The 18,241-nt window shown below is 45.4% G+C and overlaps 1 long non-coding RNA gene across 1 annotated transcript in view; it reads right to left on the reverse strand.

Annotated features, from left to right (window-relative positions):
* Nucleotides 1-121: 121 nt before the first annotated feature.
* The window catches only part of LOC138915696 (uncharacterized), a 32,108-nt gene continuing 13,988 nt past the window's right edge, over nucleotides 122-18,241 (reverse strand). The window contains exon 3 of the long non-coding RNA XR_011421809.1: nucleotides 122-191. This is a non-coding gene — a long non-coding RNA (uncharacterized lncRNA). The remainder of the gene's footprint in view (nucleotides 192-18,241) is intronic.

Consider the following 18,241-nt stretch of genomic DNA (forward strand, 5'->3'; position numbering starts at 1 on the left):
GCCTGGTAAGGGCCACCAACCTCGGCCTGCTGGAGGACGAGGGCACACCAACCTCATCCCGTCTGAGGCCACAGAGCAGAAGCCATCTCGCTGTACAATCTAATTTGCTGGACAGACTCACCAGCCCTCTCCTTTGCTTAGCAACGCGCCTCCAGTTGGCACATCTGCATTTTGGCATCTGGGGTTCAGATCTGAGAGGAGGAGAGAGTATCGTGTTTATTAGAAAGGAAGTCTTGTGAAAACAGCTCAGTGCCGCATGTTTGTGGATTTTTCTGGTGTGATGGCCAGCGTGGTCACTGACTGCTGGAGAGTCCCTAACATTTTCAAGCAAACTATCTTTTTGATTAAATCACCATGCTATATGTATATATATAAAGAGTAACTACCTTACCGAATGTTACTCTTAATTTCTTTCTTTACTATATAAGTGAAACCGGGAAGTACAATTTTAGATAAACTAGGGAATTTCTGAATTTGTAGAGAAATATCATTCTCCCATAGTAATGCTAAAATTCGGACATACACAGTCCCCATAAACAGTAAGTACAAATTATGGATTCCTTGAAACATCTTTATACTTCCTGGAATGAATATATTGTAAGTAATCTTTTGATCCAATACCAGTGGTATAAACGTTACTTCTGCTCTTTGTAAACTTCAACACGAATTATTTTTTATAATAAGCAGCTGGGCAGAGTACTGTGCCAACACTTCCCTGTTCGCCACCACACCATCAGAGCCAGTGCCGAGAACTCAGCAAAGCCACAGCAAGTGGCTCCCGCCGCTGTCCACTCTCATGGGCCCAGGTCACAACACTAATAATACCTTTTAAAAAGTGGGGTTTTTTTTAAAGCTCCCACTTGACTGTGTTCCTTAGAAGGAGTAAAGGATATTTTATCATCACTTACACACACAGCTCTAGTGCTTTGTTTCAACTCTGCTGAGATGGCCATGAGAAGGTTCAGGCTTGGATGATTCTGGAGCCACCCCTCCTCACGCTTGGGACTTGGCTTAGCCACTGAATAGGACTTTGAGTAGCCCAAGTCCCAAATACCGAACCTTCCTGATCTGAGGAGCTGCCATGGAGGTTGGGCCCTAAGCAGCTGCGTGGTCCAGCTCCCAGCCAGCCGAGTGTGCACCGAGCCGGCAGACCTGGGGGTGAGGGCAGAGCAAGGCACCTTCTCCCTCGCAAACCCCCAACCCTGACTCCTGTGTTGAGGGTGCAGCGGGCCTTTTGCACTATGTTGATTTTGCATGTGTGTATGTGTGCACCAAACCAACACCTTTGACAAGGGGCAGAGAAGCAGGGATGTGAGAAATGGGGACCCGATCTCCGCTGAGCGCCTGACCCAGGGAAGACTAATTTGGCCGAGTCCAGCAGAGCCTAATGAGCACGGGGTTGGGGGCTAATCTCTTTTCCCATCCTGGAGGTGGACCTGCGTTCTCTGGAAAGATGAACTACCTGCCAAGATGGCCCCATCCCATCCGACCCTGTCCTCCCTCCCGACCCTGGAAACAGGAAGAGAGCTGCGGCGGCCCTGGAGGACACTCTAGGCCACGCGAGACTGCAGTCTGACAAGCAGATGACAAGGTGCAACATACGAAAGTGGGAGCTGCCAGAAGGTTTTCAGTTCGAGACGGGATGCTTGGTTCAACTCATTGGGGAACTCTAGACAGAGCTGGAGGGACATTTGTTGGCCACAGGGGGCAGCTGCTGGACTTGAGCTGGACACCTGAGTGGACGGGGTGTTGTCGCAATTGTGACGTTACAGTTTGATGGCCATACCTCTGTTACTTCTAAAGTGAGTGGGCAAATGTGTTTAGCCACAAAGCTCAAGACAGCCACATAATGCTGGTCTCGTCTCAAATGTGATAAGGACGTGGCTGACTCTTTTTCCACTTACCCCACTCCCACCCACAGGAGGCGGCTCCATGTAGATAGAAGCCTTGCCCCCATCTGGAGATTGGGGCTCGTGAGGTAGCCATTTTGGACCAAGAGGAAGACAAAAGTCTTGGTGGCAGCCAAGGGCAGCTTCCTGCCAGGAGTAAGACTAGCAGTGACATCCTCTTAGAAGCATCAGAGTTTTCTAAAGTGACCCAAATGGAACCCAACCCCAGTGAAGCTGAGGGTAGGAGAAGGAGGGGTACCCAGGGCCTCTCCTGGACCTCACGGCCTCCAGGGACTGCCTCAGTCCCTGTCCTCACGTCCTCAGTAAGGCCAGGGGCATTTCTCTGTGAGCTTTCAGTGGGAGAGAGAGCCTGGCCCCTGGGAAGCCCCCCGACCCCACCCCCTACCCCTGACTGATCTTGCTTGGGAACACTGAATGGCAGCTCTCTTCACTCAAGCCCCAGAGCTGGACGCACATGGCATCTGCCTGACCCATGGTGAACTCTTCAACCTCAGAGCTGTGGGCAGAGTGGGGAGCCCCTCCCAGGGATGTGTGTCCAGGCATTGCTGCCTGTCAGTGGCTGTTTATTCACAGGGAAAGAGGCCTCCTGTGTTTCTAGTCCCACCCTCCTACCCCCAGGGGAGGGATGTCTTGGACAGTATTTGTGCTATATTAGGGTCATATAGCTTTGACTCGAAGAGTAGGCTGATGTGGCTGCCCAGGCTTTGAAAATCTGTTAGCAAAAGGGTCCCTGCGTACTGCAAAGATGATTATCTTGCCAATCACCCGATGAGTGCCATTGGTCGATGCCCAGCATGTGCCAGCCACTGCAGGTGCTGGCAGGACAAGACAGCCCATAAGGCTAAGAGAAGGCATTTATTTCTCCACAAGAATTGTTTACTTGAGGCTCTGCAAACTTATCTGGAAGAGAACTTTCCATACGATAGTTTTCAAGTTTGTCACCACATTAAATGTGGCTTAGCCCCAAATTCCTTGATTTGTACATAGAGCCAACAACCTCTCAGGCCTCAACGCTGCACTTTCAGGGCAAACGAAGCTTCTCTGAGATTGTAATGAGAGCCAGGGGCAGAGTCAGGCCCGCTCCTTGGGCGAAACACAAAGGAGAGGGCTGGAGGTCAGCAGCCTTTGGCTTTTTGTCTTTATTTCCATTACACAGAACAGCCAGTCCTGACAGCCATCCCTCGGTCGCCAGGCCGTGCTGGACAATGCTCTTCCCTGACCCAGAGCCACGTCTCAGGGACAATAACAGCTGGGTCATCCGGGGCCTGACTCCCAGGACCTCCTCATCCAGACATCACAAACCGGGACAAAATCTTAAAGAGGAGGGGCGGAGCCGGGGAGGGGCCAGGACGCCAAAAGCAAGCGCCTGGGAGCATGCCCGCCCCGCCCCCAGGAGCACACAGGCCTCCACGTCCCTGGCTGGAAGCGGGAGGTGTGCCACCTGCTACGGACTTGAGCTGCTCTGGGCCAAGCCTGCTGCTCGAAGCCCGGTCTAGAATGTCACCAGAGCTTCCTCCTCTGTGTCCTGGACCCAGGCCAGGGCTCCCGAGGAAGCTGCGGTTTGGGTCGAACAGTCTGCACACGGCAGGGCGGCCCGATTGCTCCCACTCCGGACGCGGGCCACGCCCTCTTGGACGAGAACACACCCCCATTTCCCCGGGCCCACAGAGACACACCTCGCCCTGCAGCCAAACAACAGCAAGGCAGATTTGTACGAGTATGTGCAAGGTCCTGGAATTCTCACCCGGTTGCCACACAGTAAACGGAGCATAATTGGCGGAGGTTGTGCAACCGCCCGAGAAGGCGGGGTGTGCTGCGAGGACTCTCGGGGTTCTCATCACAGGCGTCCGGGAGCCTGGGGACAGAACCAGACGCCAACATGGCCACTTTCAGGTGGCACTCATGGCCTCCTCCGGCAGGGGAGCAGCGTGGCTCTGCCAAGAGCTGGGGAGCCCAGGTCCGTGCTGGGCCAATGGGAGTGATTTGGACGGAGGAGATCGTGCTTGCAGCCCCTGACAGCAGCCCCGCCTGGCAGTGCCCAGTGGGCACAGGGCCACCCCCAAAGCCCCCAGCCTGGACGTACACCAGGTCCTGAGGGAGGAGAGTTGGGGGGCACTGGGGCGGCCCCACTCAACTAAGGCTGGAGAGGGACAAGCCCTTCCCCACCCAGGGGGCCTGTGCCTGGGCATCCTCAGTCCCTTGGAGCCCGATGGGTGGGTCCATCCCCAGGGCCCAGTGAGTCACTTCCCCAGGCCCTGAGGCCTTAGTTGAAGGTGCCTCCCTCTCCGGCAAAGCCTCCTTTGTTCTCTGCTGGCTTCACTTCACAACCCTCTCCTCCCCTCTGACTTGCAAACTCAGGTCCTGCGGGTTTTAGGGGCAGCAGCTGTGAGCAGCACAGAGGTGGGCAAATGGAAGCTGCCCGGAAAGTGGTCTGGCCCTGCAGAGGGCTGGAGCGCACTTTCTCGCTTCCTCTGTCCCTTGCCCTCTCAGGGCAAAGGTGCCTCCACCTCCCCCAGATGATTGGGGAAGTCCCCACCTCCCTGCCAGGTGGTGGGTGTGCAGCTCGGGAGCGCCAATCCTGGACGTGCACCAGGAGGGCAGCGGTTTGGATGCGCTCACCCTGGCTGGCACCACCCGGAGCTGCTGGACTGGCCTCTGACACTTCTTTCTTCAGGGAGAGGCTTCCTCAGCTCAGAGGATTGCGGCACCATCACTCCCTCTCTTGGTTCTCCCTCCCCTTGGCCTCCCCCAGTTCCCATGCCCCAGTGGAGGAGCCGGGTGGAAGCCCAGCCCAGGACGGGACGGGAATTCATCAAAGCGCCTTCAGACACAGCCTCTGGTCTGCCTCCTCTCGCCTCCGCACCTACTAGCCCCAGCCGGACTGGCCTCGTGGGAGGCTTGCTGTTCTGGGAGGTGCCCAGCTGGGTGAGCTGACCCGCCCTGCGCTGAAGGCAGCTGCCCGCGGCACATCTTGAGTGTGGTGAGCACCAGGCTTGCGGCCAACTCGGGCTCTTGTTTGGAAGACATAGAACACTAATTTCACAAAAAGCTATATGCACAAAGAGATTCTCAAATTTTAAAAAGAAAATGGGAGGAAACCCCAGTGTCCTAAAAACAGAGGAAAGATGAAGTCTATCATGGAACATCATTTGATGAAATCTATTTATCCTTCTGCAAACATGTATCGTCCACAGTCTGCCAGGCACCCATTGGGCCTACTAGACAACAGAGTGGTTACAGGAGGCCAGGCTCTGAGCCACATGCGTTGCGCATCTCAGCTCACTAGATCCTTAAACCACACCCGTCCTGAAGGAGCAATGAATAGTCTCATTTACACAGAAAAGGAAAGGTGTAATGCCTCTCAGTCAACGAGGGCCAAAGAACAGCCCCAGTTCGCTCCAGGGCCCATGCTCCAGCCACTAAAAACAAAAGCTAGTGTATTAGTTTCCTATTGCTGCTGGGACACATTGCCACAAAGTTAATGGCTTAAAACAACACGAATTCATCATCGTACAGTTCTAGAGGTCAGAAGTCCGCAATGGTTCCCAGCAGGGTTGAAATCAAGGTGTCTGAAGAGTTGTGTTCCTTCTCCTGACTCTGGGGGAGACTTTTTCCTTGCCTTTTCCAGCTTCTAGACGCTGCCCACAGTCTTTAGCTTGTGGCCCCTTCCTCTCTCTTCAAAGCCAGCAGTGTAGCATCTTTAAATCTCTCTGACTCTGACTTTTCCAGACTTATGATTACATTGGATAATCCCAGATAATCTCCTGATTTTAAGGTCAACTGATTAACCTTAATTGCATTTACAACATTAATTCCCCCTTGCCATGTAACCTAATGATGTATTCACAGATTCTTCTTCTTTTTTTTTGGTGAGGAAGATGGGCCCTGAGCTAACATCTGTGACAATCTTCTATTTTGTACCTGGGATGCCACCATAGCATGGCTTGATGAGCAGTGTGTCAGTCCATGCCCAGGATCTGAACCCATGAACCATGGGCCGCCTAAGCAGAGCACGTGAACTTAACTACTACACCACCAGGAGAGCCCTTTTTGTTTTTGTTTTTGTTTTTTGGTGTAATGTGTGCACAGATTCTTAGGTTTAGGATGTGGACATATTTGGGAGCATTATTCTGTCTACCACAGCTAGGGAGCAACTTTATCCACTCAAAAACTGTTGGACATGAACTCTGTGTCAGGCACAAGTTTAGGTGCTGCTGGGGACACAGCAGAAAATGAAGAAGACAAAACCACCCGTCTAGTGGAGTTTACACTCCAGTGGAGGGAGATGGACAATAAACAACATAAATAGGCAAAATGTGTCAGAGGTTAGATGGTGCCAAGTGCTAAGGGGAGAAATAAAGCAGGGAAGGCAATGGGCAGTGTGTGTGTATTGCTATTTTGGTTAGTGTGCTGGACATCTACCATTTGCCCCTCTCCCCTGCCCTGTGCCTGGTGGCTGACTCATATAGACAGCGTGATGGAGTTCCCTTCCCTTCTGGCTTCCTCTTGGGCATGGCTGATGGGAAACACCTTTACGAGACTGGAGGGAAGGATGCAAGTGAGGTCAGCATCCCTCATCCCTCCTCCAAAGGCCTCAGCCCCTATCAAGAGGCTTTTCCCACACAGCCCACCTGGCTCTGAGAATGCCTCCCTTTCCTCACCCCTTCAGGCCTAGTGATGGTCGCTGTGGCTGGCTTCACTAACCCCAAGGGGACTCACTGCCTCCTTGGGTCTCCCTATACCATGTCCACACCTTTGTAAGTAGTGCTTTACTAAACTCTCCTCAGATTGTCCTAACTGGAGAGTGCCATCTGTTTTCCCAGGAAGGCCTCACCTCCCAGATGACCTACTTGTACTCAAGCCCTTGTCTCAGCATCAGCTTCTGGAGCATTCCAACCTAAGATACCTGGTGGGCCATTATCAGGACTTGGGCTTCTATAAGAGTGAGATGAGCAGCCACTGCAGAGTAGTGAGTAGAGAAGTGACATGGACTGAAGGGGTCAAGGGGACAAGCAGGGAGACCAGATGGATGCTATTGTAATAGTTCAGAGGAGCGATGACAGCATCTTAGAGCAGGGTATGTGCAGTGGAGGTGGTCAGAGGTGGTCTGGTTCTGGACACACTTTGAAGGAAGAGCCAACATGCTTTGCCGTCTGTTTAGATAAGGGACCTAAGAGACAGTAAGGTGTCTAGAGTGATTTCAAGGTTTTTGGCCTGAGCAAAGGAAGGATGAGTTGCCTTTTACGGGTGAGGAAGATGGCTAGGGAGAGAGCAAAATAGAGAAGGCTGGAGGCTCAGTTTGGACATGTTGAGTTAAGATACCTGTTAGACATGTGAATGGAGATGCTGCGCAAGCAGATGGTGAGGTGCAAATGGGGAACTCAGGAAGGAGTCCAGGCTGTAGCCAGAAGTTGGAGAGTCATCGGTAGATGGATGGTTTGTAAAGTCAAGACTGGATGAGGTTTTCATGGATTGAGTGTTGAAAGAAAAGGGCAGAGGCCCCAGGACTGAACCCTGGGCACTCAACGTCTAGAAGTCAGGAGAGAAGAAGGGATCAGCAGAGGAGCCCAGAAGGAGCAGCCAATGAGACGGGAGGAAGGCCAGGAGGCTGAGTGAGGAGAAAGGGATCAACCTGCAAGACGATGCTGATGAGACAAGTAAGATGCAGCCTGGGGCTTGACAGCTGGATCCAGCAGTGTGGAGCTCATTGGTGACTTTAATACTAGCCCTATGAAGTGCAATGAGGAGGCGAGAACCTAGATGGAGAATATTCAAGAGAGAACAGGAGAAAATTGGGTGGACAGCAAATATGGACAACCCTTTTTTCTTTGGAAGATTGGCCCTGAGCTAACATCTGTTGCCAATCTTCCTCTTTTTTCTTTCTCCCCAAAGCCCCAGCACATAGTTGTATATCACAGTGGTAAGTCATTCTAGTTCTTCTGTGTAGGACGCCACCACAGCATGGCCCGATGATTGGTGCCATGTTTGTGCCCAGGATCTGAACCCATGAAGCCCAGGCCACCTGAGTGGAGTGTGCAAACTTAACCACTCGGCCACGGCACCAGGCCCTGGACAACTCTTGTGGGAAAATTTATGAAATATTTTAAATTAATTTTGTTTCATTTTGAAACAATCCCAAATTTACAGAAAAGTTGCAAGTACCATGCAAAACCTTTTTTTGATGAACAATTTCATAGTAACTTGTTGATGTGATGCTCCCTTACCCTCAAATACTTTTGTGTGTTTTCTACAAACAACAACATTCGCCTCTAAAACCACCATACAGTCCCAACATCAGGAAAGAATATTGACCTACTCCGCTGACCCATTCGGGTTTTACTGATTGTTCTGGTAGCATCCCTAAGGGCAAGGCATCCAGTCCATGATCACGGGCTGCATTTAGCAATCATGTCTCTTTAGTTTCTCCATCTGGAAAATTTCCTCTGTCTTTCCCTAAGTTTCATGCTCTTAACATTTTTGATGATTAAAAGCCGGTTGTTTTGTAGAATGTCCCTCAATTTGGGCTTATCTGATATTTTCTCATGATAAGAGCAGGTTATGAGACCCAGCAGTTCCACTCTTAGGTATATACCCAAAAGAGTTGAAAACAGGTAACCACACAAATCCTTGTACAGCACTATTCAAAATAGCCAATAGGTGGAAACAGCCGTAAAGTCCACCAACAGATGAACAGATAAACAAAGTGCGGTGTGCGCATACAATGGAATGTTATTCGGCCATAAAGAGGAATGAGGTTCTGACACACGCTACAACATGGATGAACTTCAAAAACATTATGTAAGGTGAAAGAACCAGACACAAAAGGTCACTATTGTATGATTCCATTTATGTGAAATATCCAGAATGGGTAAATCCATAGAGACAGAAAGCAGATTAGCGGTTACTAGGGGTTGGGGGGAGCGGGCTATGGGGAGTAACTGCTTAATGAGTACAGGGCTTTATTTTGGAATAACGAAAATATTTTGAAACTAGATAGAGGTGGTAGTTGCCCAACACTGTGACCGCAGCGCATGGCACTGAATTGTCACTTTAAGACGGTTATGTTTATGTTAACTGATTTTCTCCTCAATTGAAAAAAAAGATTCAGGTTATACATGATCGGCACGAATACCCCAGAAGGGTGTTCCTGTTCTTTTCATTGCGTCCTATCAGGTGGCACCCGATTTCCATTTGTCCCATTACTGATGATGGTCATTTGGATCACTACATTAAGGTGGTATCTGCCAGGCTGCTCCTCCATAAAGTTACTCCTTTCCTCTTTATAATTAATCTACTTTGTGAGTAGCTACTTCGAAACTATGTAAGACCCTGTTCTTCATCGAATTTTCATCTGTTCATTTATCTGTTACATCAGTGACTTCCTGTTCATCCTTTCTGTTCTCTTCAGTGGGTTATATATAATCTGCTACTTTCATTACTTATTTTGGTGCTCCAGTTGCCCCAGATTTGGCCAGCAGGCACCGCTTTATGCTGGCTTTCATGTTCTTTTAACATGTCCCCATCATTATTTGAGTATCTCCTTGCTTCCTGGCACAACACGTTCATCTTGAATTTTCCCTGCACCAGCCCTGGAGTCAGCCCTTCCTGCAAGGAACATGCGTACCTTTTAATGGAGAACAGTATTTAGAAACCAAGATATAGGGGTGGGTGTGCTCATTGCTTTTGTGGTGTCTCTTCTTCCAGACCTTCTCAGTGACAATGTCAGGGAACATATGTGTATATGGACTCATGTTTTTATGCATATTATTTATACATTTCTATATGGAGAGAAAATCATGAGTTCTCACCAATACTTCTAGTTCCGATCTAATACTACGTTTCAGTCTAATATTCTCCTTTTTCGTATTTTTAATTCTTTTCCAACAGTGAGGAATATGACTCCCATAGCCTTAACATATCCAGTCACTGCCATCCCTCCAAACTCTCGGACACCTTCCTTATCCTGCTTGGGCTCTGACACATGTGCCAGGCCACCCACTGCACAGATGCTGCCCTCACCCAGTGCGGGTTCACGCACCCCCTCCCTGCACTGCTCCCTGTGCAGGTGTCCTCAGCTCTCAGGTGCACACTCTGCTTTGGACCATCACAGCCTTGTGCCTTGCTCAGCCCCACATAATAAATTTTGGCCTGAATTGTTTAGGAAAGAAAGAGAGAGAGGGAGACCTCTGATAAAGCATCAAGCATAAAAAGCAGATTAACAGACCATATACATACTATATTTACAGTTTTAAGGTTTGCATGGAAAAAAGACTGTAGAAATTGTACTAAGATTATAATTGGTGTGGTTGTGGGTTAAAGTTATAAAGATTTTTTTCCTTTTCATGTTTCCCAAATTGTCTGTAATATGGTTACATTACATTTCAATCAAAACATTTCAAGGAAAACATAATTTAAACAGTATTTTCTAAACCATCTCAAGCTGCATACAGCGTGCTCAGGATTCATGCTGATGGTCCAGGTAGATGCCTACAATTTTAACAGAAGATCTAGAGAAGAGCAGTTTTACATCCAAACAAACCTGGATCAGAATACAAAGTGCTCATGAATTTTAAAAATAAGACTTGAGTTCCAGTTCTGGAGAAAGATGATACTTTTCCCTGCTTCTCCCTGTGGAGTTAGGCCCAACGTCATGTGCTGCCTTGACATCTGGTGAAATTGGAGGGCCTCACATGGCCCAACTGCAATTCCCTCCTCACTCTGCTCCTGCAGACGAGACCCCACAGCCAAACCCTCCCCCCTCACCCAGGGGACCAGGCACAGTCCCAGTTTATCCCTGGCTATCGGGTTTCAGTTCCCTACCAGCCTGCGGAATTACTCAAACATTCTCCTGAGGGAGCCAGGGTACCCCCCGCCCTCTTGATACTACCTCGCCGCCTCCCACAGCCCCTGCTTGTTCACTCTGTTCCAAAAACAACCCCCACGTGACCCTGCGTGGCATGCGGTGTCTCCCCAAGGCTATGAGTATATGTGACTATTAAAATGCTGTCAGTGCCATTTGTCCGGTCTCAGTGGTTGTATATTAACCATGCCCACAACCCTAGGGCAGGAAGCCCGCCCTCACCAATGGGGAGAAGAAGAGGTGATTAAACACTGCCCTCTAAATACAGCTAAATGTCGTGGAATTTCTTTAACAAACAATGATTAAAAGACTCTTAAAGCTGGAAAGAAGAAGGTGGACTAGCTAGGGAACTCAGAACTCGGGGAATAACAATATATTGAGTTCTCTGAGTTTTTTTTCTTTTAATCTCTCATATATCCAGGAATATGTGCCAAAGATTCCTACAACTCAGAACCACCAACAGGGATAAAAAAAATAGACAAGGAAAGCCTGCTCTCTCTGGAAGAAGACAAGTAAAAGAAAAACCCAAAAGAGACCAAGCAGGGAGCCCCAATGCCTAGTCCATGAGAGAGTCACTGGTAGGTGGTCTGATCCACCTGCAGTAGCTATACAATCAGGGTACACGTTGGTGGCTGGTCCACCTGCAAAGGTGGCAGCAGCTGAGCCCTGTGTCTAAGTGCCTTCCACCTTGTGGCATAAAAAGACCCAGGTCCAGCAGCTTCTGTCCCCTATTCCCAACCCTCCAGCTGAAGAGTATGGCCCAGCAACACTAGGCGGCCCTGGGAATGACACCAACAGAGATCGAGCAGTGGCCCCAGCAGTGCTGGAAGAATGAAGCTAGAAGACCAGAATCACATTGAAAGGGTTCTGATAGCCAAACCACCACTGGAACTAATACCCACAGGTTCTGGTATGGATGTGTATATGTATGCCAGAACCTATATATTAAACCTAAACAGAGCGGCTCCTGCTAAAACAGATTTAAATAGTCCGAAGTGTCATAGTAAAATACAAAATGTCCAGGATACCATTGGAAATCACTCATCATTCCAAAAAAACACAATTTGAATGAGAAAAGACAACCGATTTTGACACCTAGATGAATCAGATGTCGGAATTACTTGGCAAGCATTTTAAACTACTATCATAAAAACGCTTTGATGAACACATACAAATTCTCTTGAAACAAATGAAAAGATAAAAAATCTTCGCAAAAAATAGCAATACTAAAAGAGAACCAAATGGGCATTACAAAACTGAGAAACAGAACAACTGAAAAAAAAATTGCTAGATATGGACTTAATAGTAGAATGGAGATGACAGAGGATGGAAACAATGAACTTGAAGACAGGTCAGCAGAATTTACTCAAGCTAAACAACAGACAGAAAATAGACCGACAAAAACTGATGGAGCCTGAGTTCTATAAGACAATAATCAAAGATGTAACATTCATATAATCAGAGTCCCAGAAGGAGAGAAGAAAGAGCGGGGGACTGAAAAGCATTTGAAGAAATACTAAAAGAAAATCTACGCTGAGATATATCAAAATCAAACTTCTGAGACCTAAAGACAAAAAAAAAAAAAAAAAAAATCTTGAAAACAACCAGAAACAACACATTACCTGTAAAGGAACATCAATTAGAATGACAACACATTTCTCATCTGAAACTGTGGAGGCCAGAGGGAAGGGGCACCACATTTTTCAAGTGCTACAAGACAAGATTTGTCAACTGCTAATTCTCCATCCAGTGGAACCATCCTTCAGGAATCAAGAGAAAATAAAGTCCTTCTCAGACCAAGAAAAACTAAGATCTAACCCTAGAGGAAGCTCTCCAAACAGGAGAAAAATGACAGAAGAAGGCTGGGACATTCAGAAAAGTAAGAAAAACAGTGGAATGGGTAAAAATAGAGGTAAATACAACAGACTATGCTTCACCTCATGAGTTTCTTTAATCACATTTTGTGGCTGAAGCAAAAGTTGTAAAACTATCTGATGTGGTGTTTAATATATAGAGAGGAAACACTTAAGACCATTATTTTTAAAAAACGGAGATAGCAAAAGGATATAAAGAACCATCACTAAGAAAATGCATACTCAAAGCAATATACTCAAACAAATTATAAAGAAATTAAAATTAAAGTCTAAAATTGCTCAAATAGCCCACAAGAAGGCAAGAAAAGAGAAAGAAAGAAGTGAGAATCATAGGCAACAAACAGAAAAGAAATAATAAAGTGACAGACTTAAGCCCTAACATATCAATAAGTACTTTAAAAATAAATGTCTTAAATTCACAAATTAAAAGACACAGATTGGCAGAGTGTGTAAAAAGACACAACCCAAAGACATACTGTCTACAAAGAACTCACTTCAAACATAATGATATAGGGAGGTTAAAAGGAAGGGTGGAAAAGACATATTATGCAAAATTATTTTTTAAAAAAATTGGCAACGATTTTGTTGCAAAGGCAACAAAAGCAAAAATAAACAAATGAGACTACATCAAACTAAAAAGCTTCTGCACAGCAAATGAAACAATCAACAAAATGAAAAGGCAATCCATGAAATGGGAGAAAATATTTGCAAATCATATATCTGATAAGGGGTTAATATCTATAATATATAAAGAACTCACACAACTCAGCAAAAACAACAACAACAACAAAACAACAACAGCAAAAAAAACAAACAATCCTATTAAAAATGGGCAGAAGATTGCTGGCATAGTGGTTAAGTTCATGTGCTCTGCTTCAGTGGCCCGGAGTTTGCAGTTTCAGATCCCAGATGTGGACCTAGCACCATGCCATGGCAGCGTTCCACATAAAATAGAGGAAGGTTGGCACAGATGTTAGCTCACCGACAATCTTCCTCAATCAAAAAGAGGAAGATTGGCAAGAGATGTTAGGTCAGGGCCAATCTTCCTCAAAAAACAAAAAAGAAAGAAAAATGAGCAGAGGATCTGAATAGACATATTTTTCCAAGGAAGATATACAAATGGCCAACAGGTACATGAAAATGTGCTCAGCATCACCAATCATTAGGGAAATGCAAATCAAAACCAAAATGATATATTACCTCACACCTGTTAGAATGACTATTATCAAAAAGACAAGAAATAACAAGTGTTGATGAGGATGTGTAGAAGAGGAAACCTTTGGGCACTGTTGGTGGGAATGTAAATTGGTGCAGCCACTATGGAAAACATTATGGAGGTTCCTCAATAAATTAGAAATAGAATGACCATATGACCCAGCAATCCTACTTCTGGGTATTTATCTGAAGGAAAGGAAAACACTAACTCAAAGAGATATCTGCAGCCCTCTGTTCATTGTGGCATGATTTACACTCGCCAAGATATGAAAGCAACCTAAGTGTCCATCAACGGATGGATGGATAAAGAAAATGTGATATATATATAAACAGGAATATTATTCAGCCATAAAAAATAAGGAAATCTTGCCATTTGCAACAACGTGGATGAAACTTGAGGGCTTTATGCTAAGTGAAATAAGTCAGACAGAAAAAGACAAATACTGTAGGATCTCACTTATATGTAAAATATAAGAACAAACAAACGAAAACACACCAACTCATAGATACGGAGAGCAGACTGGTGGTTGCCAGAGGCAGGAGATGTGGGGTGGGGGAAATGGGTGAAGGTGGTCAAAATGTCAAACATCCAGGTATAAAGTAAATAAATCCTAGGGGTGTAATGTACAGTATGGGGACCATCCTTAATAATACTATATTGTATATTTGAAAGTTGTTAGGAGAGTAAATCTTAAAAGTTCTCATCACAAGAAACAAAAATTGTTAACTATGTGTGATGATGGATGTTAACTAGCCTTACTGTGGTGATCGTTTCACAATATATACAAATATTGAATCATTATGTTGTACACTTGAAACTAATGTAATGTTAAATGTCAATTATATCTCAATAAAAAAACAAACAAAAAGATAGAAAAGATATATCATGCAAACATTAATTTAAAAAAAAAAGAGTGGCTGCATTACTATCAGATAAAGTAGACTTCAGAGAAAAGAAAATTACTAGGCACAAAGAAGCATTACTTAATGATAAAAGGGTCAATCCACCAAGAAGATGTAGCTAATCTTAATGTGTGTGCACCAACCAAGAGAGCTTCAGAATATATGATGCAAAAATGGGTACAGCTGAAAGGAGAAATAGACAAATTCACAATTATAGTTGGAGACTTTAATGCCCCCTTCTCAGCAATTGACTGACATTCTAGACAGAAAATCAGCAAAGACAGAGAAGAACTGAACAAAACTATCAATCAGCAGGGTCTAATTGACATTTGCAGAATATTGTAACCAAATATTGTTTTCAAGTAAGCACGAATATTCACCAACATAGACCACATCTTGGCTCAGAAAACAAAACTTAACAAATTTAAAAGAATTGAAATCATACAGAGTATGTTTTCTGACCATAATGGAATCAAACTAGAAATCACTAACAGAAAGACAACAAGAAAATCTCCAAACACTTTGACATTAAGCAATTTACTTCTAAATAATTCATGGGTCAAAGAGGAAGTCTCAAAAGAAATTAAAAAAAAATCACTGAGTGAAAATGAAAACACAACCTGTCAAAATTTGTGAGATGCAGCTAAAGAAGTGATGAAAGAAAAATTTATAGCACTAAATGCTTACATTAGAAAAAAAGGAAAAGTCTCAAGTCAATCATCTAAGCTCCCATCTCAAGAACATAGAAAAAGAAATTAAAAGCATATAAATTGGAATGGAAGAAATACAACCGTCTCTATTGGCAGATGACATGTTGTCTACAAGTAAAATCGCAAGAAATTTACCAAAAAAACCTTCCTAGAACTAATAAGTGAGCTGAGTAAAGTTGCAGAAGACAAGGTCAACAGACAAAAATCAGTCGCGTGTCTATATACTGACAGTGAACATGTGGAAACCAAAATAAAAAATGCAATACCATTTAAAATTGCTCCAAAGAAAATTAAATACTTAGGTATAAATCTAACAAAACATGCACAGAATCTGTATGGTGAAAGCTACAAAATGCTGGTGAAAAAAATCAAAGACAACCTAAACACCTGGCTAGACATACTATGTTCATTGACCAGAAGACTCAACAAAGTAAACACGCCGTGTCTCCCCAGAACGATTGATGGGTTAATGCAGCTCCTGCTACAGCCTCAGCAAGAGCTTTTTCAGACATAGACAAGCTTATTCTAAAATTTATATGGAAAGACACAGGCCCTGGATTGGCCAAAACAATTTTGAAAATGAAGAATGCAGCGGGAGGAAACATTCTCTCTGATGACAAGGGTCACTACGTAGCTACAATAATTAAGACAGTAATTAAGTACAGGCAGAGGGGTAGACAAATAGTGGAACAGAATAGGGAACACAAAAAAGAGATCTACACAAATAAGCCCAGTTAATATTTGGTGAAGAAGCAGAAGCAATTCCATGGAAGAGGGACAGTCTTTTCAATAAACGGTGCTGGAGGAAGTGGACGTTTACAGGCAAAAAAATGAACCTCGACCGAAGTTTTACACCTTATACAAAAACTAACTCAAAATGGATCATGGACTTGAACGTAAAATGTAAACTTATAAAATGTCTAGAAAAACATAGGAAGAAATGGTCAAGATCTAGGCTAAGAGTTCTTGGACTGACATTAAGAGCATGAGCCATAAAAGGAAAATTTGATAAACTAGAGCTCATCAAAACTAAAGTGAAAAACTTCTGCTTTGCAGAAGACTCAGGATGAAAAGGCGAAATACAGACTGGGAGAAAATATTTGCAAATCACATATCTGACAAAGGACATGTATATAGAATATGTAAAGAACCCTCGAAACTTAGTAAAAAGAACTCAGACCACCCCATAAGAAAATGGGCAAAAAACCTACACAGACATTTCACTGAAGAGGATATGCAGAAGGCAAATTAAAAAGCGCATGAAAAGATGCTCAATATAATTAGCTGTTAGAGAAATGCAAATTAAAACCACCTTGAGATATTACTATACACCCAAATGTACAAATGACTAAAATAAAAATGCTGGTAAGGATGTGGAGAAAACTGGATCACTCATACATTACTGGTGGGAAAATACAAATGGTCAGGCACTCTGGAAAGCGGTTTCGCAGTTTGTTTAAACTACAAGTGGACTTACCATAAGACCCAGCAATTGCATTCTTGGGCATTTATCTCAGAGAATTGAAAACCTTTTTCATGCAGAAATTTGTTCATAAATGTTCACAAAATCTTCATTCATAGCAGCTGCAACCTGGAAACTACCCAAATGTCCTTCAGTGGGTAAACAGTTAAACTTTGATACATGCAGACACAGACACCCCCCCACACACACACACACACTCACACACAAGTAAGTGAATGTATAACTGGTGAAATCTGAACAAACTCTGTGGGTTGTGTGAATGTCAGTTTCCTAGTGTTGGCGTTGTGCATAGTCAGGTAAGATGTCACCACTGGGGGAAACTGGGAGAAGCTTACACAGCCCCTCCCTATACATTTCTCTGCAACTTCCTGTGAATCTGTAACTGTTTCAAAACAAACATTTAAAAAAAACAAAACTAAAACTTGAGACTGTGAGCCCATGATGGACAGTGTGGGGCTTCTCCTCAGATTCTGGGAGGCCTGTCTGTGCTGTTTCCTCCCCTGGAAGGGGCTTCCCACTTTATCCTATGCCCCTGGCACAGGGCTGACCCCAAGAAATGCTCAGGAAATGTCTGCTGAAGAAGGAAAGGAAGGAACAGAACGCTGAAGCACAGTCCCCTGTCCCGTGCTGTGCTGTGACAATGCTTTTCTGCTCCAGGGCTCACCCCAATACAGCCAAGGGGTAGTAGAGAGCTCACAGGACTCCAACGATGCCAACATGGAAATGACACCAAGCAGGAGTCTGCACGTTCCTTCAGCATTTTCAGTAAAGTCAGGCAGGTGACAGGAGCACAGAGCTAAGGTGCTGGCAACCTGGAGGCTTTGTTACCTGTTTTGCTAGGGGGCACATGGAGGAAAGGCTGTTGTTGGAGAAATGCATCAGGAAGAGGTGAGGCCAAGGACACAGACATGCTTTGATGGGCAGTGAGGGTGTCAGGAAAGGAGGCAGGGAGAGCCGGTGGTGTCTGTCACCACACAGCCATGAGAGCGGCTGCAGCCCTGGCACACACAGTTCCAGCTGTGGCAACGTCTCCAGTAGGGGCACCTTCTCACTTCCGGTCCCCATCTCCTAAACCTAGGGGCTTACGCCTAGTCTGCAGGCTGGCAGAGACAGCCTCTTTTGCATTCTCTCCATCCTCTTTCTTCCTCCTCATGGCATCACCGCCTTCTTTCTCTTCTTCCAGTTAGAAAACAAGGGCTCCAGAGCATAGCAATAGATGGAAGCAGTTATCGAGGAGGTGGGAGTAGAGGCACTGAGCGGACATTTCACACTGGCCCAGCACACAG

The sequence above is a fragment of the Equus caballus genome, chromosome 10 (assembly GCF_041296265.1).
Source record: "Equus caballus isolate H_3958 breed thoroughbred chromosome 10, TB-T2T, whole genome shotgun sequence".
Classification (NCBI taxonomy): Eukaryota; Metazoa; Chordata; class Mammalia; order Perissodactyla; family Equidae; genus Equus; species Equus caballus.